Raw genomic sequence first — 24,819 nt, forward strand, 5'->3', positions numbered from 1 at the left:
GACACTGTAGCTAATCGGATAGGGGTTCTGGGTACCGAGGTGGGTATTTTGGTACACCACTACACACTGAGGTCCTGGTTTCCTGCGCATAGTTCTGCATATGTGCAGAATCCCTGCAACACTGCAAGCGCTCGCTCACAAGGAAAGTCACCTTTCATTACTGAATCTAATGGTCCACTAAAATAGACGACGGGTTTGTGACCCATCGGATATTTTTGAGTTAAGGACTGATATCATGGAATCCTCTGTGGCAGCAGAAAACAGAAAAGATCTCTTTGTATAGTCTGGATTTGCTAGCACTGGGGCTGAAGCAATTGCTTCTTTCAATGTCTGAAATGCACTTACATTGTCATCACTACACTGTAAGCCTGTGTTGTCAGTTTTAGCTTGCTTCATTGCATATAATAGTGGTTGTATGATGATAGCATAATCACATACCCACTGACGTACAAAATTACAAAGGCCTAGAAATTTCTGCATGTCTTTTACTGTCTTGGGCTGAGGCTGATCACGTGTAGTTTGTAGTCTAGAACCTGCTATCTTTTTGCCTTCTGCAGACAACACTTGGCCCAAATACAGCACTTCTTTTTGCACAAACTGTAATTTTTACCTGTCCACTTTGTATCCCTTAGTAGCAAGTAGCGTTAGGAGATTGACAGTGTCAAAAACACAGTCAGATTCTGTTTTACTACATATTAATAAATCATCTACATATTGCAAGACTACTGTCTGACTGGAAATTTAACAAATAATCTCTCAATACTCCATTAAACACGGATGGAGATTCACAATAGCCTTGTGGGAGTCTAGAGTACTGGATTTGTTCACCATCAAAACTGAAGGCTGTCAAATAATGATCAGGATGTAAAGGTAAGCTTAAAAAAAAGCATTCTTTAAATCCACCACAGAAAACCATTTGCTGTCACTTGGTATATCAGTAAATATCACAGATGGGTCTGGCACTATGGGGTACTCTACTAATACTATGGCATCACCTTCCAGAGTTAAGAGTTAAGCAATAACTGTTTCAGCTCACCAAACGAAAGTATTAGGCAATTCATTGAACTTGCTATAGTATCTAGTTCATCCGGTTCCAAAGGAAACAGGCAATACATTCTACAAGAATTGTCCACACAGCCTCAGACTTCAGGATGCCCTGGAGAACTAGCATTGCACCATTACCATAATAGGTGTGCTTTTTTTCAGATGCTAGCAACATCACTGGCATATATAACAATATTTTAGAGCAGGCAAGTGGTAGATTTTTGTAAAAAATAGTAGGGAGAATCTATTATATTCCACACTGACATATTGAAGCAGAGGCAATGTCCCTGAATCAGGGCTATTGGTATGTATGATGACAAGCAGCATTTAATTTTTTGCACTTTAATAACATTGCACAAACAAAAACAGAGTTCTAAACTCTGGCAAACAAAAACAAGAACTCTGTTTTTGTTCGCACTTTGTAAAACTGCCAAAAATAAATAGTCCAGGCCTGACACATGCTCTAATTTCCCCCTCCAAGAATTAATGACAAAGCGTAACATTTTGATATCTGGGGGTAATTCATGGAGGGGGAGATTAGGACCGTGCGTACACCTATCAGACTCTATAAGACTGCAATTTATGTAAGCATATTTTTCAGTCTGCTAAAAAATACATATCCTTTGGTAGCAGTACCTTTAAGAAGTTACACATTTTTATCTGCGAAAAGTAATGGACGATGGGTTTCGAGTATTTGGCAAAATCAGCATCGGCTCAGTTTTTAGTGCATCTTTCATGAATCAATTAAAATTAATATTCCCTTGTGGATTTCTAATACTAGAAATTGTAATATTTTCTGTTAATATAAAATTATATTTTAGTCTAAAACTTTAAGCTGAATAAACAGAGTAAAGTAGAAACCGTCGAGGAGTCAAGTTTTGCTACAACAATATGAATTTACCAGAAAAATGTCACTGTAATTAAAAGAAAAGACAATGTGAGTTGTGTAAAGGAAAATAAAATTGGTACCTGTCTGGCGACTGTGAGAGTACCGTCCACATCAAAGAGACACAAGATGCTACAATCATGTGCCATTCCAGGGACTACGGAGATCAGCTGCTGCAGAGAATTCTTTGCAACTAGAAACTGATGAATGGCATAACTCAACTAGTATTGAACAGTCAGCTGACCAGACACACCTCCCCGGCGCTATGGTCGGGACTTTAGTTCTACAACCCACAATGAATACAATACGAAATGGCAATAGTAAGGGAGCAAACTACAAATCCCGAATACTAAAGAAAAACTTCCCCGCTGGTATCAAAAGTGTCAATAGCAGGGAAAGACCTGTCCCAGAAGTTTAAACATTAAAGTAGAACATACGTTGCAGGAGCGGAAGCTGAGTATGGTTATAGTTCTAGTTGGAGACAGTTGAAAAAAACAGATTAATTTAATCTTTAACATCTATTTTTGCAGATTTAAATTACGCGAACTCGACCCGAAGGTATCGGAGCGCTTTACACCAACACCAGTTACGTAGCACAAGGACACATTCCTTTTTGGTATGCACGGGGAGATAAGTGAATTGCCCAGAATCACAGGATGCTGAGCCCACGCGAGGATCGAACCCGGTTCCCCAGCTCCAATTAAAGTCGGCAGCTCTAGCAGTAAAGCAAATAGCGGTACTTTTCGCCTACTTTCAAATGTAAATCAGTCACGGCTCAGGGGACGCGAGGGCGGGGGGGGTCGCGCGAGTGTGGGGGGCTGGGGGGGTTAAAAATACAGTTTAATTAAACAAAAAAAGTGAAAACGTACCTGACCGCCGGGTCCGCGCCACCTCTCCTGTGTGTTCCTGTGCCGGGGTCCGCCGCCGCATTGGCGCGTTCGTGAGTGGCTGGTGCACCATGGCAACCCTCTCAGCCAATCCAGACACTGCTCCAGCAGCCCTAGGATTGGCTAGGGTATGGACTGTCCCCGCCCATAGGAGAGCGGAGGCTGAGGCCACTGACCAGTAGCAGCCCTCGCTCACTCTCATAATGCAGGGCACTGCAGGCTATACTAGTGCGCAAGTTCGGGCTGGTCACAAAAATGACCATCCCAAACCTGAACATGCGCACTGACCCTGCCCTGCTGGTGCTGCTGTCACTCAGTCTGTGAACAACAAACCCAACCCTCTAGTGCTGCCCCACCCCCTTCAGCAACACGTCCTCCTGACAGACTCCAGCCTGCCGGTGAACACGTCAATCTTCCTCCGTGGTCCATGTGGTTAGTGGGGCAACGCCTCAACGCCCCAATGGACGCACCGCCCCTGGCTTTACTATTGTACGATATTTTTAGCCCAGTGCCCGTGGGGTTACATTGGCAAACCCTTTATGTTTTGCGTCCTCTTAAAGTGCAGCAGGCTCTTCCTCACTAGAGGCAACTGATGTTCGGGGAACAGCTAACGCTGCAGCCACCACCGCCTCTGAAGCTGAAGAATAGACATGGCAGGGGTACCAGCTGACTACCCCTAAGACCTACCCAGCCTTTTCTCCCTCCTAGACTTCCACCTCCTCCTCCCCCGCCACCTCCAACTCTGCAACAGTCTGTCTTCACCCCAGGGATCTTCTCATTCATCTTATGGGGAGGGGTGCACCCCACCACTAGATTAATATGAGGTCCCATACATCCAATATCCACAGGATGACCCATGGGTTGATTATTAGGTGGTCCCTCCAGGGCCCACCGATCATGACCTGTACCCTTCTCCTCTTGATGACACCACATTGTATCATGAGTTTATTCAGAGAGCAGCTAACTTTTACAAGGTGGATTTGCATTCCATACCTGAAGAGGAGGAGGAGGTTTTCCTAGTGGAAACACTCTCATACGCAGCAGGCCACACAAATCCTGCCAATGCTTAAGGGCATGCATAAGCCAACACAAGGTGTTTAAAGACCCGGTGAAGGCCAGAACTGTCACCCTGAGCGTTGACAAGAAATACAAACCTTCACCCTCTGACCCACCTTACATTACAGGCCATCTCCCACTCGACTCATTGGTGGTACATGTCTTCCATAGCAGGGCAAAGGCCCAGGGCATGCCCCGCCCCCAGATAAAGAAAGTTAGAAAATTGATTGCGCAGTAAAAAGGGTTGCAGCTCAGTCAGCGACCCTTTGGCGCATTTCCAATTCAGTAGGTCAGCTGGCAAGATTAGATCACACCCGGTGGGATGAAATGGGAGATCTTTTACAGCGCCTACCGGCTCAGTATAAGAGTGGGCTCAGGAGATTGTGTTGGACGGCAGACCATCTCTAATACTTCTATCAGAGGTGCCCTAGACGCTGCAGACACGTCCCCTAGAGGAGTAAACTCTAGCATTCTTATCAGATGACAAAAATGGCTTTATCTCTGGCTTTGAGCCAGAAATTCAACAGCATCTGATCAACATGCTGTTCTATGGAGAACATCTATTTGGCCCACAAGTTGATCAGATGCTGGAGAAAATCAAAAAAGACACAGATACGGCCAAGGTGATAGGAGCTCTACAGTCGCCATCCCATCATGTGACTTTTTGCCGCAAACAGTACTGTGACGGTTCCAAAATCACCTCCCCAGGAGCGTCAACCTCTTATCTGGGGCAGCAACATCAAACACAAGCTCCCCAGGGATAATATAGAGGTACTTTCAAGGGAAATAGTGTGAAAAGTAGAGGTAGAGGCGGGGGAGCTAAGTTATCTGCCCCTCCTACATAGTGACTCCCTTTTCCTCACCCTGATCACACAACAAATATTGGGGGGTGACTGCAGGGGTTCCTTCCACAATGATGAAATATGACTTCAGACCAGTGGGTTCTGGCTGTTGTGAAACACGGTTACTGTCTGGAGCTCACTGCCACACCACCAAACATCGCACCATGCAAGCACCCCCTTTCCCTCAACACCAACACCTCCCCCCAAGAGGAAGTAAATGCCCTTTTGCACAAAGGAGCCATAGAGAAAGTGCCATTCCACCACCGCAGCACAGGGGTGTACTACTTGTATGTTCTAATTCCCAAAAAGGATGAGTCTCTCAGGCCCATTCTAGACCTCCGGCCCCTCAACAACTACATCCAATCAGAGCATTTCCACATGGTCACTGTACAGGATGTCATACCACTCCTGAGGCAAGGTGACTTCTTGACTGCCCTAGATTTTAAGGACGCCTTTTTCCACATCTTAATCCACCCAGCACATCGACGTCGCCTCCGATTTGTGATAAGTCAATCAATCAATCAATCAATCATAGCATTTGTAAAGCGTGTCTCAAGGCGCTGGGGGGGGGGGGGGAGGAATGCTGCTACTGTTCGAAGAGCCAGGTCTTGAGGAGTCTCCTGAAGGTTAGAAGGTCTTTGGTCTGCCGTAGGCAGATGTGGAGGGTGTTCCACGTCTTGGCGGCGAGGTGGGAGAATGATCTGACGCCGGCGGTCACTCTTTGGATGCGGGGGACGGTGGCGAGGGCGTGGTCTGCGGAGCGGAGCTGGCGGGCGGGGGTGTAGAGGCCGAGTCGTCTGTTGAGGTATGCTGGTCCGGTGTCGTGTAGTGCCTTGTGTGCGTGGGTGCGGAGCTTGAAGGTTATCCTCTTGTTGATGGGGAGCCAGTGCAGGTCTTTCAGGTGGGGTGTGATGTGGCTGCGGCGGGGGAAAAGTGGCCAATATTATCTATTTATGATTCTACCCTTTGGGGGTCACCACTGCACCCAGGGCTTTCACCAAATGCCTGGCTGTGGTGGTGGCTCATCCTAGGAGTAGTGCCGTCCACGTCTTCCCTTACCTCAATGATTGGCTAATAAAGAGCTCAAGCAAACATCACTGCCTTTTTTCACACGCAGCTCAATTTAGATCTACTTCACAATCTGGGTTTCACCATCAATGCGGGAAAATCCCATCTACAGATTCAACCCTTTCTAGGGGCAATCTTAAGTGTGATTACCAGAAAAGCTTATCCCTGTCTTGCTCAAATCTAAGCTTTTCAGTTCCTGCTACCTCTTTTCCACAAAATCGTCAGCTAATGGTAGGTATAGTCATGCGCCTCCTTGGTATGATGGCTTCTTGTATTGCTATAGTACTGCACGCCTGACTAATCCTGCATCGCTACAAGAGTGCTTAGCAGAACAGTGGTCACAAGAATCAATGGAAAGATGTAGTGTTGGTAAAGCCCAGCACCCATTGCTCTCTGCAGTGGTGGAACAGCAAACGTTTGCTGTGGGGCACACCTTTTCTGGACCCTTTTTTGCAAGTGAGTATTACCACGGATGCATCCCTCACGGGTTGGGGGTGCGCTTCTTTAGAACATTACCATTCAGGGCTTGTGGACTCTGCTCCAGCAGACATCCCACAAAGCAGTCCTGATCAAGACAGACAAAATGACTGCCATGTACTACCATCAGATACAGGGGAGCACTCACTCATCCCAGCTATCAAGGTTAACACAGGATATTCGGCGATGGTCAATTCACCACAAAGTTCACCTCCTAGCGGATGATCTGCCAGGAGTGGACAACTACTTTGCAGACCTGTTCAGCAGGATGCAGCAACAAGTCCATGTGTGAGAACTCCTCCCAGAAGTCCCTCCCCACTATTTTCAGTGATGAGGATTTCCAGATATAGATCTGTTTGCAACTGCCGAATACGCCATATGCCCAAGCTTCACCTCCAGGTTTCCACACTCACAGGTCAGGGGAAATGCAGTGTGGTTGAATTGGTTAACTCAATCTGGCGATCTGGTTCCTGAGTTTCTAGAGTTTGGTTACCTAAGTTTGCCCGAAGTGCATGATCATCCCCAGGGAAGTTTGTCGCCTCACCGCCAGGGCCTGCAATGCAGCAAAGTAGAAGGGGTTTATCCACTACTGTCTATCCAAACACATTGATCCCCTAAACCCAAAAGTGCAGGACATTGTCTGCCACCTGTTGTACCTACAATGCTCAGGACTGGCCTACACATCTATTCGTCTACATTTAGCTGCAGTTGCAGCATACTTGCATCACGGGTAACACTCCTCGCTTTTTAGAGTCCCTGTAATTGAAGCTTAAATGCAAGGGCTTAAAAGGGTTATCCCTCCCAGAGTACCCCCAGTCCTGTCCTGGAATCTTAATATAGTCCTCACAAGACTAATGGGGCCCCCATTTGAGCACCTTCATGCTGTCTACAATTTCTGTCCTTGAAGGTGGCCTTCTTAGTTAGCATTACCGCACTTATACTTGCAAGCAATATTCAAACGCTCAGTTTAGAGGAGCCTTTTTTCAAGGTTCACACTGACAAGGTAGTCCTAGGGAATAATTGAAAATTCCTACCCAAGGTGATCTCTTCCTTACGCCTTAACCAGATCATAGTACTGCCAGGTTTTTTCCTGCTTTCAAGCTCAGTAGCAGAGTGAGCACTTCATTCACTGTATGTAAAGAGAGCCCTTGTGTACTACATTGATAGGGCACAACCATTTTGCAACACACAACAGCTATTTGTGGCCTTCTCGAAACCACACAAAGGGACTGCTATTTCAAAAGCAGGAATTGCTTAAAGGCTTGTCAAATGTATTCAGACCTCCTATGCCAAAGCCAAAAGGCATCTCCCTGCTCCTCCACGGCAGCATTCGATATGTAAAGAGGCAGTCTCAATTATTTGTAAGCAACATTCCAATAGCTGATATCTGTAAAGCAGCTTTCTGGTCCACACTGCTCATTTTCACTAAGCAATGTCTCGTGGATGTCCTCGTGAGACAACAGATCTAATTGGGCCAAGCTGAAGCTGTCTTGTGTACACTCTTCCAGTACTCTGCTAAATCCTCCGGCAGGCCACTGCCTTAGAGGGGAAACTGCTTTACAACCTATGCACAGCACATATATCTACAGATACACACACCACCAACGGAAAATGTTACTTACCCTGTAAGCATCTGTTCGTGGCATTCAGTGCTGTAGATTCACTTGTGTCACCCTCCTCCTCATAAGCCGTTGGTTGCTGCAGATAGCTTATCTTTTTGTCTACTATTTCTATTGCATCAACATCTTTATGCTTTCTTATACTCTATCTCCGTCCTCACCCGCTGGGGGTAAAACAATCAAACTATAGAGTCGATGTCCATGCACACTAACAACTAAGGGAGAAATCACTATACCTTGTGACTCCAAGACTTCTTCGAACAAAAGCAAGTTGTACACGTCCGAGCCCAACACTAGATGGCAGGAATATGTACAACATGTGAATCTGCAGCACTACGTGCCACGACCAGATGCTTACAGGGTAAGTAACATTTTCCTTTTTTTTGTTGAAGGAGCCGGTGCTGCATAAAAAAACAACAAAAGTTTTCAGTGGTGGAAAACATCAGGGTGAGCAGGCAGTTGGCCCCCAATACCATGGCTTGCCCTCATCCCTCCAATCCTGAGGCTGCCAACTTGGTTCCCAAAGGGAAAGTGGTTCCAACGTGACTCCATCACCTCTGTGAATCAGTTGCTACCTCCTTGGAGGTGTAGGTAACCGTTCAGTGGTTTGTGACTGGAATTTCTGCTGCATACCATTTATGCATTCCATACTGAATCATAACATGAAAGGAACGCCCGTTCTGTGACCCTTCCAACCTGCTATTCGGTATGGTGGGCAAAACCCATTTTATGGGAAAAGCTTTCCCAACTTGTAAAATGGTTATGCACATAAGATATAGGCGGTTTACCATTGCAAACCCAGTGGCTTTGTGAAGCACAGATTTTGCAATAATAGAAACCTTTTGTATATCTGGCCTTAGGTACCTCATATGCATCAAATCCACCTGCACTCTGCGGTTGAACTTCATAACTTTCTATTTCTTCCCTCTGCTCCGCAATCTGAAGTGACCATATGTGGTGTGTAGCATTGTACAAAATTCCTGCATAAACAAATAAATGGTTTCGCAATGTATATTAGAAATAATAGTTTAGCGCTTCTACAAAGCATGATAAATTCTTTTTTTTGTAACTTTATTTTTGGAATTTTTTTCCTTTTACAGAAAAAGAAACAGACACAAATAGCAGCAGTTGTCCTATGCACATCGGCAGGTGCCCCCAAGACCAACATTCTTCTGATTGTGAGATTTGAAGCGACAATGAGGAAAGATGAAAACATTTCCATATGTACATGTAGGCAGGGAAGGTCACACAGGTGTACCGCACACAATTACTTCTCTCTAGGTCCGTTATCCGCCCCACCTGGATCACTCTCACAGGACTCAGACTCATGATGATCATTCTCAAAGGCCGAGTGGCAAAATTCCCACCCTTCTGAAAGGTCTGTCTGCGACTTATCGTCTCTACAATTTAATTTCATATGTACTTCTGTTAAGGCCCACTCTCACTCGTCCCTGAGCCAGGCCGATATGTCTGGGCTTCTCTGCCCCATCCAAGTAATGGCAACTCTACGCCTGGCTAGCACCAGCATAAGCTGCAGCAATTTGTACTCCATTTTTCGCTTCTTGGGTCTTCGTACAAGGTCTAGCAGGCACTGCAGCTGCTCCTCCAATAAGCGGAGGCCAGTGCTGCCGCACACCTTCGCCACAACTTAGGGCCAGAACCACCTCAGTTCAGGGCATGCCCAAGCCAGATGAAGGAAGTCAGCCCGCTCCGTTTTACACCGAGGGCACGTGTTGGCGTGGCTCTGGTATATATGCCTCAGTTTCAGTGGTGTGAGGTAAGTGCTATGTAAGTAGTTATAGTGGATCAACTTGAATCGTGCATTGCAGGAGACTATGTGCATTAGTGTGCTAATGGCAGAGCAGGTTTGGTCTTCTATTTGTATGTGTACATCTCCCTCCCACGCTGCCAGAGGGGGCGGCCCGTACGAGTCCAGTCTCATGGCTTTATATAGTAGTAATATATGCCTCTGCCCGAGCCACATGTAAGTAGTATATCCAGCCTGTGGGACAGTCGTGGGATGTTGGGGTGCTCGGGTCATGTTATTCTTGCAATCTCCAATATCCCCATGTAGTGCCAGTAGTAACCCTGCCCCAACGTGAAACTGTCACGGGCTTGTTCATATGTTCAAAACATTTCATTCAGGTATAGGTCAGCAAGGACATCAAAACCCCCGTTTTTCCACGCCTGGAAGGACATCTGTGTGCTCATAGCTCTTATAGGAGTTAGTATCCAAATAGAGAGTTCCCTATGGAATGGTGCGCGCCTTAGGATTTTTCCGCGAACTGCTACCATATGTTTGCTGTATGGTGAACTACATATGGCAGGCCATCATCAGCCCCCCCGCCCTGCATCAGTACTATTGGGAGCATATCTGGATGCACTCGTCCGGCCAGAAGTTGTTTTTCCCAGTTGTCCCCATGTGCAAGCCAACAGGACGCATGTTGAAGCTACGCGGCATAATGGTATAGGTCAAAACGTGGAGCTTCAAATCCCCCCTCTTCGTATCTGTAGGACAGTGTGTGCAGACCCACCCTACACAGTCACCCCGCCCACAATAAGGAGACAAGGATAGCATTTAGCTGCTTAAAGATCCAAGCGGAGATTGGGCCAAGTGAATTCTGGAGCCATTGAGGCAGCGCGGCAGCATCGCCATTTTAGCCACAGCAAGCCTGCCCATTAGCTAAAGTGTTACAACAAACAATTGATGGACGGAATGCTGACAATGCATACATTCTCCCCCAGTCAAGAGATCTGGGTTAAATCCATCGTTCTTTTGCCCACTACACCACCCCAGTTTAGACATGGCCATATGCAAATCAGTCTTGACCCTGTGCCTCATGGGAACAGTCCAGCCCGAACTGCCAAGCCATGTCTTCCCTGGACCGGAATCAAGCATCCTAGGACCGGTTTCTGGCTATCAGCCGTCATCAGCCAGGGTAGCTTGACTCCAGTGGCGTAGTGAGCACGGGTCCCACGTCTGGGAATACCCATCCCACTTAGGGCGAAAAGCGTTACAACAAACAATTGATGGACGGAATGCTGACAATGCATACATTCTCCCCCAGTCAAGAGATCTGGGTTAAATCCATCGTTCTTTTGCCCACTACACCACCCCAGTTTAGACATGGCCATATGCAAATCAGTCTTGACCCTGTGCCTCATGGGAACAGTCCAGCCCGAACTGCCAAGCCATGTCTTCCCTGGACCGGAATCAAGCATCCTAGGACCGGTTTCTGGCTATCAGCCGTCATCAGCCAGGGTAGCTTGACTCCAGTGGCGTAGTGAGCACGGGTCACCCCGAGTGGGAAGGGTATGCTCAGACGTGAGTCCCTTGCTCTCCATGCCACTGGAATCAGGCTATCCTGGCTGACGAGGGCTGAAAGCCCGAAACCGGTCCTAGGATGCTTGTTTCCAGTCCAGGGAGGACCTGGCTTGGCAGTTCGGGCTGGACTGTTCCCATGGGGCACAGGGTCAAGACTGATTTGCATATGGCTGGGTTAAAACTGGAATGGCATGGTGAGCAAAAAAAACGATGGATTCAGGCCCAGATCTCTGTACTGGGGTGAATGTATGACATTGTTCTGCATTCTGTCCATCAATTGTTGTTTTTGCATTTGTCACCCCGAGTGGGAAGGGTATGCTCAGACGTGAGTCCCTTGCTCTCCATGCCACTGGAATCAGGCTATCCTGGCTGACGAGGGCTGAAAGCCCGAAACCGGTCCTAGGATGCTTGTTTCCAGTCCAGGGAGGACCTGGCTTGGCAGTTCGGGCTGGACTGTTCCCATGGGGCACAGGGTCAAAACTGATTTGCATATGGCTGGGTTCAAACTGGAATGGCATGGTGAGCAAAAAAACGATGGATTTAGGCCCAGATCTCTGTACTGGGGTGAATGTATGACATTGTTCTGCATTCTGTCCATCAATTGTTGTTTTTGCATTTGTCACCCCGAGTGGGAAGGGTATGCTGAGACGTGAGTCCCTTGCTCTCCATGCCACTGGAATCAGGCTATCCTGGCTGACGAGGGCTGAAAGCCCGAAACCGGTCCTAGGATGCTTGTTTCCAGTCCAGGGAGGACCTGGCTTGGCAGTTCGGGCTGGACTGTTCCCATGGGGCACAGGGTCAAGACTGATTTGCATATGGCTGGGTTCAAACTGGAATGGCATGGTGAGCAAAAAAACGATGGATTTAGGCCCAGATCTCTGTACTGGGGTGAATGTATGACATTGTTCTGCATTCTGTCCATCAATTGTTGTTTTTGCATTTGTCACCCTGAGTGGGAAGGGTATGCTCAGACGTGAGTCCCTTGCTCTCCATGCCACTGGAATCAGGCTATCCTGGCTGACGAGGGCTGAAAGCCCGAAACCGGTCCTAGGATGCTTGTTTCCAGTCCAGGGAGGACCTGGCTTGGCAGTTCGGGCTGGACTGTTCCCATGGGGCACAGGGTCAAGACTGATTTGCATATGGCTGGGTTCAAACTGGAATGGCGAGCAAAAAAACGATGGATTTAGGCCTAGATCTCTGTACTGGGGTGAATGTATGACATTGTTCTGCATTCTGTCCATCAATTGTTGTTTTTGCATTTGTCACCCCGAGTGGGAAGGGTATGCTCAGACGTGAGTCCCTTGCTCTCCATGCCACTGGAATCAGGCTATCCTGGCTGACGAGGGCTGAAAGCCCGAAACCGGTCCTAGGATGCTTGTTTCCAGTCCAGGGAGGACCTGGCTTGGCAGTTCGGGCTGGACTGTTCCCATGGGGCACAGGGTCAAGACTGATTTGCATATGGCTGGGTTGAAACTGGAATGGCATGGTGAGCAAAAAAACGATGGATTTAGGCCCAGATCTCTGTACTGGGGTGAATGTATGACATTGTTCTGCATTCTGTCCATCATTTGTTGTTTTTGCATTAGCTAAAGTGGCAATGTATTCCAGAAGGCCACAGAGCGTCACATGACGTCAATGACCCGGTCAATATTCAGGGCTATTAATAGTGCATTGTTGAGTGCTACTTGGGCACCGAGATACTGGAAGTGCGCTCGCTCCCTCCTAACTCCCAGGTCTGGAAGACTTTCTAGGGGCAATGTGGCCATGTAGGTCAAAGGGAAAATCAGGGATTTGTGACGGTTACGCCGTAGGCCAGAAACCTCACCAAACTGCTCCAGAAGCTCAGGAGCCTGGGCAGAGCTTCCCTGGGGAATGCTATATAAAAGAGAGCATTGTTCGCATATAACGGGATCACATGGGTCGTGTCACCCACTTGAATGCCGCACCGCACCATCTCCTCCCACATCTGCACCGCAAAGGGGTCGATGGCCAGTGTGAAAAGGAGGGGCAAGAGTGGGCACCCCTGCTGCGTGCCGCATGGCCCGCCCCAACGTGCATTTCTCTGAGCGGGCACCACCCACTCCCACTCACGCCAGTGGTTCTGTGTATGGTATCTTAACCCAGTGGCAGAAATTGGGCCTGAATCCCACTCTTAAGGACCTCATGGAGGTAACCCCAGTCAACCGTGTCAAAGGCCTTTGCGAGATCTACTGACACAAGAGCGAGCTCAGCGTCGCGGAGTTTCACCTCCTGCATAATGTGGGTTGGCTGGCGCAGATTCATGCAAGTGTGGCGTCCAGGTATGAAGCTGCATTGGTCTTCGTGTAAAAGGTATATTATATGCTGGGCGAGGCGAGTGGCCGGAAGCTTGCACAGAATTTTATCGTCCGTATTGATCATGGTGAGCGGACGGTAAGCAGCGGAGTCCTGGCCGTCCCCGCCCGGTTTCGGTTTCATGCGATTTCACTCTGCCGCATGGTCGGGGGTAAGATTCCACGATCGAAGGCCTCAGTGTATACCCGTAATAAAGCTTTTGTCACATTGGCCGAGTATGCTCATTGAAATTCGGGTGGGAACCTATCACCTCCTAGAGCCTTAGCCCCTGGGAGTATTAGTAATGCTTCCCGTATTTCCTCAATGGTCAGCTGCGCCTCGAGCACATCAGAAGTCTGGGTATGGAGGCGCGTCAGGTTCAAGGCCCACAGGCATGGGATGTGTCGTTGGAGCACCTGCAGGATTGAAGACCTAGTGTATACTATCTCACCCGTCGGTGCATGGAGAGCGTTAATTGGCGCTGGGGACTGTTCTGGAGGATCCATGCCAGAAGCCGTCCCGACCTGTCCCCCTCTCTATGCAGGTGCTGACAGTGTGTGCTTGTCCATTCTGTCTCAGATGACGCTTATCGTTCTGTGTATATCCCACTCTCGGGCCGTGGCAGCCGGATCAGTGATAACTCCTCCGTTTGAAGCTCCCGCTACAGTTGCCTGCGAACTCCGCTCGTCAGTCCTATACAGGCCCCTCGTATCACAGCTTTCAGCGCTTCCCATTCTGTGGCTCTAGTGGTGTTGGCCCCCTCCCAGTTCATTGTCATATAGTCGATCAAGACATGAGATATGTTCTCTTTTCCGATCGGGTCTTCCAGGAAACTCTTTGTTAAAATAATTGGGGGTAAACCTTTCCCACAAGAGATGGGTTATTGTATTGACTGACCGCTGTAGCTTATAAGATTTTTATATCATTATTATTATACATCTCGAGAATAAGTATGAATACTACTCAAATTTGCAGAACACATTCTCAGTATGATGTGTGCATGTGAATTAATCCTGAAGAAAGACAAAACAGTCTGGCTGCATTCTGAGAACTGTATACAAATTTTGAGAGAAAAAAGTACAGGAATTCATCCACAATATGATGAAAAATTGTGAATACAGCACAGTCTCAGAAGGTGCTTGTGGTGAATATATGAATGTAGAAAATATTGCACTCAAACAAGATACAAGCGCTGAGGGAAAATCTACATTAAAAAAAACAAGTAGACCGTCTTCTCACCAAATCTGTCACCTCAACCCTATGCTGAATGCTACATAACTGTTGATCAGCAGTGAAGCACAAGCTGGAAATCTCCGACACAATCTCACACTATAACCCCGACCTACTAATCCTTACTGAGATTTGGTTTAATCACATATCACACAACATAATGGACATTCTACTTCCTTCAAACTACTCCATCATCAGAAATGATCGTGTTGGGATAGTAGGGGCAAACATCGCTGCCATCTTCCGAGACTCCTTACGATGCAGTGAGTCACCCAACTGCTCTTTTTCTGCATTTCAATGCTTATCTCTAGTTTTCCACAAACAATGCCCCCTTTCAGATTAAATTCCGTCTGTCACTCATCAGGTTACAACTTGGCTTTTATTAGAGGAATTCATGTAGCTTGCAAACAATCAATCAATGCAGAATGATGAAGACTTCAGTCCTCACTGTGGAATCAATTAAGACTCAACTGTTAACCACCTGGCCTCCTTTAAAAAAAAAAAAACTATTTTTATTTAAACATTTCTCCTCTTACAGTGTGTACGAGAACTGAACACAAATTATCATGTGTCATACATAGCAATGAAGATCTACATTGTCAATGGCAGAGTCTGGCTACACATCAAGAATGGCGCTGCTACGGCCTGTTGCATTTCACGCGAGTTTCACTAATATCCGTTCAAAGGGAGTGTTCTGACCTTTCTCCACCCGCCCAGTGACACTACCCCATATCAGTAACCCCTGAAGTCACACAAGGACCCCCATACTTTCTCCCATTTCTTGGGGCAGCCCCTGCTCTGCTATACTATCTGTTCCGCCCTCTGGCGCCAATCAAGGTCTGACTCCCAATCTTTAATTCTTGGGAGAGCACCCATGCCTGTGCTGTTAAACCTGGCTACCCCCACAGCTGTCACCTACCAGATCTTCTGGTATCCGTGCCAGGTCTCCTCTCCTGATATTGTCAGGGTGAGCCATTTTGCATCCACAGGAACCTCCAAAGACAAAACTTGGGATATTTCCTCAGTGACCTTTTGCCAGTGATCATGGATCACAGGGCATTCCCAGAGGATATGAAAGAATTTGCCCTCTTGGTTGCACCCCCAAAGGCATAATGTAACACACTTTATTTAGATACCATCATATCAAATCCAATGCAGTGGAAATTTACATAGAGACGGTCATTTTCCTCTTACCATGGATACAGCATAAATACTTCACGAAATTACCATCTTTTCCCCCCTCCCTCCGTTAGGCTGAAAAGGGGTGTCGTATGCGAGCCCCAGATTTAGGGATCGGGAGTTCACCCAGGAGACAGTGCATGACCGACACCTCAACATGTATGTTCGTAGCCACCCGCAGCACACGCAATACTTCCGCCCAATATGTCCGGAGCCGGGCACATTCCCAGGTCATACGTTGGAACCCCACAGGTTCCACGCCACACCGGGGGCATGCCGACTGACGCGCGGCATTGAATCGCGACAGTTTCTGGGGCGTTGAATACCTGCGATGCAGGTAAAAAAACTGTGTGAGCTCAAAGCATGCATTGCTGGCCATCTCCCGTACCTGTGCAAATGCCCGTCTCCACTCTCCCACCGTGAGTGGCAATGGCAGATCAGCCCCCCATCTATCATGGGCCTTTAATAGATCGACTGTACGATCTGCCTTCAAGGCCTTATACATGTGTGAGATCAGCCCTCTGGAGGAGCCCGGGTCTAGCAATAATGGGCTCCTCCGGGAACGTTGTCAACATCTTGCAGTTTGTGCGTGATATATTTGCGTACTGCAGGAAGTATCCATCAGGCACCTGAAAGCACTTCTTTTCGTCCACAAAGGAAAGGAAGGTCCCATTAAGGCATAGGTCACCTGCCGTCACGCAGACCCTTTCATGCCACTTTGTGTGGTCCATTACGGTCTGTATTTGAAGGAACCCCTGGATCCAACTGAGGGGGAGAAGCTGAGCATAGGGAGCCCTGCGCAGAACCAGGGTGACTGCCCGCTCCCAGGCTCCTGCGACCTGACTGACCACAAATGGGTAATCCTGGAGGGGGTCTGTGAGCCCATCATGACTATTCTTGGGAGCTCCACCCCTGCGGCCCAGTCCACCAACATTGCCGTCTCAGCGTTTGGACCGTCAGCACACCACTCTGCCACATACTGCAGCAATCCTGCAAGAAAAAAGAGGCTAAGGTCTGGAAGACCCAGACCCCCGGCGTCCATGTCCAGTTTGAGCACCTCCAGTTTTACCCTACTACGCTTCCCAGCCCACACCATGGAGATTAGAAGGCTGTTAAGGGCGTTGACTGTAGATTTGGGGATATTGCAAAAAGGAGTTCTGGAGAGTTTACAGACAGCGTGGGAGTAGGACCATCCTAGCCAGGGCAAAGCGTCCGAAGACCGAGAGGGGCAAGCGGTTCCAAAACCGACTAGATGCCTCCAGAACCGTAATGACTGCACCCATATTCAGGGCGTACTGTTCAGCGACTGAAAATGACTTCACTCTCACTGAAACTCTGCAACAGGGAGCCCTGCGGCATCCCTCCTGGCCAGAGCCGCCAATTAGACCATGACCGACTTCTGACGGTTAAGGTATAGCCCCGACACCTCTCCAATCGGAACCAGTACCACCAAGAGTGCAGGCACCGCCACCTCTGTGTGACGAATGTACAGCAACGTGTTGTCCATGTACAAGGAAACTGTCGTTGATCTATATGTGGGGTTTAACCTCATCATACCATTGTGACAAGATGTATGCTTAACCTAGCACTGTATTGCAGATGAACTCATCCCGCTTTCTGTTTGTAATTTTTTGATATTTTGTTTGTTGGATATTTCTGAAAATCATTAAATAAAGCTTTAAAAAAGAATTGTCTCTTGTCCTCTGGGACCCAGAGCCTTTCTGTCTACTCGGTAGGCCGGTTCATGAAGACCGTCGTTAATTACTAGTAACTGCATCGCTCAATAGTACTTCAGGATATTCAAGACTGCTAGCCATCATTCGTACACGCCCCTTTGTGGCTTACACAGTGCAATATGTGGGGTGCTGACATTCCAAAGTAGTAATCGAGCTTCATGCTCGATTTTCCTAAAACACTCTGTTAGGATCTTGAATGGCTTCTTTTGAAGCACCTACAGGAGGTGGGGGAGGGTCATCATTTTGTAGTGAGCTGCTCTACCCATTAAGTATAGTGGTAAGTTCTGCCAGTAAGTTACATCCCCATGGAGCCTGTCTAATTGTGGGAGTATATTTCTGCAAAGGTATTCTTGTGGGTCATGGGTGACATAAATCCCAATGTATTGGAACCCTCCAACACTATTGGTGCCGTGCATTCGGAGTGGAGCCTTGGGGCTGCACCCTAAAATGGAAAGACCAATGACAGTCCAGTTAATTGAATAGCCCAAATAGCTCCCATAGATGTCAAAGACCTGCAGTCTTCTGGCTATGGAGAGGGATGGCTGCGTAACGCAGAGTACGACGTCATCGGTATAAAGGGAGATATGGTCCTCCCAGGCTTCGCCAGCCCTCTCTCCCTGTATAAGTGGGACTTGACAAATCCAGGCTGCAAGCAGTTCGACCACCAGTGCAAAAATCATGGGGAGAGGGGGCATCCCTGTTGAGTTGCCTTTTGTAGGGCAAAGGTGCAAGATACTTCTCCATTGACTAGTACCATAGCCAGTGAGGCCTGATATAAAAGTTTGAACCAGTCACAGAAGTTCGGCCCAAAGCCCATCCTTGTTAGTGTGGAAAAATTTAATTCCATTCAATACTGTCAAATTCCAATTTGGCATCCAGAACCATCGGCATCACCTGCTCTGTTTGGGACGGTTCAAATGTAGTACTCTCTATAGGCGTCTCCAATTGAGGTGGGTGCTCCTATGCGGCAAAACCTGACTAGTCAGGGTGTATAATAGAGGGGATTACTTTTCCTAGCGTAGTTCCCAGGACCTTTGCCAGTATCTTATTCTCTACATTTAGTAATGATATGGGTCTTTAGGAGCTACAGTCCATCCGTGACTTGCTCCTTTTGTGTGTAATGACAATGGTGGCAATCTGCTGATCTTTTGGCAGGCAATACTCCTCGTAAGTGTGAGTCACTTGGAGGATGGCATCCCAATCTCTATAGTCGAATATCTTGGCAATCGTTGTTCATGGAGGGGAGCTCGGTTACGACAGGGGGGCCAATGCCTTGTTTGCTCTCTCGATTGAGAAGAAGTTGGACAGTCTCTTGGAATGAAGAGTGTTTAGGATAAGGTCTACCAGGAAGAGATCAAAACTAGGCCACTCGGTCCCCTCCGGGGCCCCAACCACACAAAAGTTTTTGGGTCTGACTCTTCCCTCTTGGTTTTCCAGTCTTTCGGTAATAATTGCATTCTGCTTAGTTAGAGTTTGGACTTTTTCCTTCAGTCTTTTTGTCGTTGAATGCAGTCCATTTATTTGTGATCTCGCCACTGTAATTTTCTCTTAAATTTTCTGAGAGTCTGCGTATAACAGGTTAACATCCACTGTGACAGCATCCAGTTTAAGTTCAATTGCGCCTCTGAGTTCCTGGATTGCGGCTATTATTTCTTGTTATGAAGTTTCACCCATGGGTTGCGCCTCTTGTCCATTGTCGCGGATATCTAGTCCTTTTGTTACTTCACTAGGGGCAGCCATTATTACTGCATGCTTGTCCAAGTTGTTGGCTTGAGTGGGTTTATGGCCTCGATTTCAAACCAAGTCCCTGGCTGCCCTGATGTGTGCCACTGTCAGGTGGCTGCTGATGCCCCAATGGCTCCACTTGTTAAGCGATTAGTGAGGTCCTCCCGAGGGCTGCTATGTTGCGCTAGCCGGCGCTTCTCTCTGTTTAGCCGCTTGGCCTGAGCGCGCTCCTCCAGAACCCCAGTGGGCAGGCAGCAGATTCAGGTTTGCTTCAATTTTAAGGAAGGCCCAGCAATCATGCAGTGGGATATCTCAGTTCTGCTTCCCTTATCCCTCCCAGGCCAAGACCCCTGTCTCAGGGCAGCAGCTCAGTGCCCCCATCTTTCATTGCAGAGACCATCTCAGGGGTAGGGAGTGGAGCAGGGTGTGCAAGATATATTGCCAAGTGGGTGCAGGGATTCCCCTCTGCACAGGATGCGGGTGAGTTGCTGTCAGGTCACTCAACTGTGTGACCACAAGGGGCAGTCCTCCCCCAGGGCCACCATCACTACAGGCTCTGGGTCTGTGTAGTGTTGCGCTTACCCAGTCTCCGGGCACTCCAATTGCCTTTTCGGGACCCTCCTTCTGCTGGGCCCCAATGCGCCAGGGTACCAGCTGGAGATACTTAGTTCTCTGTCTCACTGGCACACAGGGGAAGAGTGAGGCTTCAGTGCACCTTGCCGCTGTTCATTTTGGTGGGCCAAGCTGGGTCCTCAGTCTCAGAGGAGGAAGGCGGGGGCAGTCACCATATTAGTCGCACCCCCTCCAGTCGCCGCCATCTTATGTCGAGAGGAAAGATCCATGCACCTTTAGACCTCATCCACCAACCGCAGCAGTCCCTTTCCGAGCAGCCAGTGGGTGCCATCACTCTTAATACGCTGTCAGGGCCCAGGAATTACTTGAGGCCACCTGCTGCCTCGCACAGGGTCTTGTGGGAGAGTCAGCCCGCAACAGTACCCTCACCGCATCACCCCACTCCACCCCATCTCTGCGTTCTCACCTCAGTGCCATCTCGCACGTCAGAGGGGGAAGATCCTGCCAACAAAGCAGCCCTGGGCCCCGCCGCTTTACTCTCAGGCCTTCGCTCTGCTGTGCGCTATTTCTGGTGCCCTGCGAGGCACCGGGAAGTCCATCGTTCTCCGCCCTCCCGGTTCGGCTTTCAGTCTGGAATCATTCAGTGGGCAGCCAGAGGCACCTGGGCATTTGGAAGGCACCAGATCGTTTGGCACTGGACGGATTTTAGGCCGATTGTGGGGGATAATTCAATGGCGACTAGGGAGCTGTTTCATTGTGTGGCCATCTTAGTTGGCGACTTGCCACGCCCCGACCTCCTCGCTTAGACTTGATAATCTCAAAAGACAACCTTCTCGTCATAAATGAGCCCATTACAGTTAACTGGTCTGATCATTTCCTCGTCCCTTTCTCATTGAGACTCTCACAATCCGTGACCTTCGGCCAACCAAAAAAAGCAATAACCTGGTTTTGTGGTACTAAGAACGTTGATGTCAGCATTCTAAACAACAACAATACACAGAACATGCTAGCCGCCATCAGCCTAGACTTGAATAGCAATGTGGCATCTATGCATTGCTTCACCTACCTTTCAGATGTGGTTGATGAGGTTGCTCCACTCCAGAACAAAAAGAAAAGACTCAAACCATCGGCTCCCTGGTTTAACAAAGCCTGTTTGAAGAAAGGATAGCCCTAAGAACTCTGGCGAAGATTGAAGACAATCACCCTCTACCTTTAACATCACATGTCTCTGTAACGCAAGCTCACTCTACAAAAAGCATATTTGCTGCACAAAAATCAAATTACTTCTGGTCATTCCTTGACTCAGCGAAGACCCAACCTAAACAGCTCTTTGAACTAGTCAAAGCCGCCAGTTCTCCCTCTACATCCATGTCCACCGAATTTGTCGACCCAACTCACGAAAGCAGAAGAATTCGTACAATTCTTTGACACCAAAACAAAACTACTTCTGAGTTGATAGGATCTCCCCTATCCTACTACTCTGTACAAATCCAATAACACTTGGTAGGTATTTGGCAGAATTAGAGAGGAAGGCTTACTGAAAACTATCATGAGAACAAAACCATCAAACCACTTTATGGACCCTACCCCGGGTAACATAGCCAAAGAAGTTTACAAACACATGCTCCCCTACTGGACGAAACTGGTGAATCATTCAGGCATGGAATATTTCTTGACTGCCTTAAGACAGGTCAAGTCATCCCACTCCTCAAAAAACCCTTTGCAGATGAGAATAACCTCAACAATTTTCGCCCTTTCTCCAAACTCCCGTTCTTGTCAAGAATTATGGAGGGATGCATCGCTGATCAACTTATCCATCACATCAGAGACAATAACCTCCTGGATGGATAGCAATCTGGCTTCAACCAATGCTGCAGCACTGAAACAGGGAGCTCCCTGTTTCCGTCGGACCTTGCAGACGCCGGATTCGAGACACAAATTAGTTTCGTCACTCTTGGACTCACGAAATACAACGCTGACATTTGCCCGTTGATCTGGCTCACTCCAACTGTTGAATTATTCTCTTCCACCCCAGATCCTGTGTCCCATGGGAATCTGCGTCGATTTACGTCTACACTCCAACCTTTGCGACTTGATCTTCCTCGGCTGCACTTCATTACAAGTTCGTTCTCCACTGATCAAATTTGTTTGGAAACCTACCTTCCATTACTTGTCGGCACCTTGGTCCTGATGAGAACCCCATCTTTAACCTAACGGGGTTCGAAACGTGTAGACCTCTCTTTTGCGTCTCCAGTCATTTGTACTTCAAGTCCGCTTTTTGTGCCTTAATTTTTCTTAAATTATGTTCAATGTAACAAACTTGTACAGGTTCATTTTTCACCCTCTGTAGCGGATTACTTCTAAAAAAAATTTTGTTTGACGGAGACCCTTTCCGTGCTTAAAATTATAACCAAATGGTAGTTGGTTTGTTTGTTTGTATGAGTTGTGGGTGCGTGATTGAGGAATGGTGTATGATTGATTAAGGATGAATACTAATCTCTGCCACTAGGTTAGTCTATATTGCTCTTTTCCATTCACGTGTTGTTCCTTTTATTGCTCGTTTGAATGTACACTTGTCTTCATTACGTATGTGTGTCCAGAGTACACTCTTCCTATCAAATTATTATGAAAAAAAATTGATATCTTTCAAATAAAAATACTATTCAGTAGTATGTCCGTAGTCGTTTTTTCTTTCTTCTACGGCTAAATCTCTACACTTTTTGTCAGCATTGGCACTTTCGTTAGTTCCTCTTGCAGCACTGAAACAGCACTGCTTCAGGTGACTGCTGATGCAAGTCCTAGACTGAAGCAATTCCTGCCTCCTGACTCTTCTTGACTTATCAACAGGCGTTGATACAGGTAATCATTCTACGCTCCTGGACACAATCAAAAACCAAACGGGCATTGATAGCACTGTTCTTAAACAGTATGATTCATTGCTCATAGGCAAGGTCACAGATGGTAAAAATGTACAATTGCTTCTGAACACAGATGGCTGTAGAACAAGGAGTGCCTCAGGGATCCATCCTCGCTCCGAGCCTTTTCAACCATGATATTGAGCCCCTTGGAGTCTTACTTAAAAAATCTGGGATCCTATACCATCAATATGCAGATGACACTCACCTTAAATTAAATGTCTCCTCCTCGAATTCACATCTCACATCTTGCTAACACTTTAACTACTGTTTAAGACTGGATGACTCCTCGCACCTAACACTAAACCCCTCTAAAACCAAATTTCTCCTTATTTCTTTATCACAACTACCACCTCCAGTGCAATTCTAGATGGACTCACTCAATATCCTAACAGTAAACCCACTATTGCTGACAACATAACATTCCTAGGAGTAATCCTAGATACTAGACTAAATCTTCAATTGCAAATCAACACCATGGCAAAAAATTTGTGATATCAACTATGCCTTCTCTGGGCTTCTGCTGCTTCATTACAGAGCAAGATTTGAAAACTCTTGTTCATTACTTAGTATTCTTAAGACTTGACCACTGTAACACTCTCTTGACTGGTCTCTCGAAGACCCGTCTCTCCCCTTAAATCTCTCCTGTGCTCTGCAGCTTGCTTCGTCTATAAGCCCAAGAGAAATGATCACATCTTACTGTTAACTGCTTGCTCTCTGCTAGCTGACCATTGAAGCTAAGGCCATATACAAGACTGCTTGTATCACAAACAAGGCCCTACAGACATCTACACCAAGCTACCTGGTGGACAAACTCAAGCTCTCCGAAGGCACCAGACCTTCGTGAAATGCTGAAGCATTGCTACTTGAACCCCCAACCTTTAAAAAGGAATGACTCATGGCACAATCGTTCTCAGGAAGTGTGACCAGAATATGTAACTCACTTTCTCCGAACCTAAGTACCACCACTTTGACGGCTGTCTTCAAATCTGAGCTGCAAGCCGTCCTCCTTTAAAGACATTTTGTGTAGTCTCAACTTTGACCCTTACCATATGATGACTACACTTCTCCCTCATCTCGATTTGGACATCAACTAACAAGCTGCTACCTCCTTAATGTTCATATATCTATCTCTGGAATATTTGAACCTGTGGCTTTTGTAATGACTGGTAATTTTAGGTACTTACTGCCTCTGGCAACTATATGTTTCTGTAATCTTGCATCTGCGTAACAAACCTTGTTCATTGAAAAGCGCTCTAACATTTTAGTATATTATCAGCACTATATCAAAATAAATAAAAGAAATGTGGTTCTCTGGGCCAATGGATGGGTTATTTCACATTTCTCCACTACTTTAAGTCGATGTTATGACCCTTTGGTATCAGTCTTTGGGTCATCATCAAGTCAATATATTATCTTATATAAGAATCTTTATAAATTCTGAGCTTAAAACATACTAGAACAAAGGCCACAACATTCGGGGTAATTCAGTGTCAAAGAGGAAAAAAACATAGCCATGTGGATGGTTCCTTAATCATTCTAGTTGAAGGGGGAATAAATTAGACCCCTTAGCAAGGTGTACTGACAGTAGTGGGGGGTTGCGGGATGGTCTGAAAAAGTAATTGACATTTACAAACGATCATGTACTTATAAAGGGCTTTATAGTATTTACCTCCTCTTTTGTATATAACTGTACATGTCTAATTAACATGATGAAAAACCTTCAATCCAATCCAAATACAAAGTCAAATGTGACCTTAGTAAACTGAGTTACATCTAAATAGAGGTACTTATTGCCTTAGATGTTGAATTACCCTATAGAAATATCAGTCGGGTGGAAGAAACCCTCAGGTGGTACATGATACTTTGAAAGCACGACTTTCTCAACAACGTATTAAATGAAATTGAAGAATGGAATGATGTAATCATTTACTTATTTGCTAA

General features: G+C 47.0%; 1 protein-coding gene across 2 annotated transcripts in view; it reads left to right on the plus strand.

Moving 5' to 3' along the window:
* ATG4B (autophagy related 4B cysteine peptidase) overlaps positions 1–24,819 on the plus strand; it is a 362,353-nt gene that overhangs the window by 285,472 nt on the left and 52,062 nt on the right. The window lies entirely within an intron of this gene.

This window comes from Triturus cristatus, chromosome 11 (genome assembly GCF_964204655.1).
Source record: "Triturus cristatus chromosome 11, aTriCri1.1, whole genome shotgun sequence".
NCBI classification, from domain to species: Eukaryota; Metazoa; Chordata; class Amphibia; order Caudata; family Salamandridae; genus Triturus; species Triturus cristatus.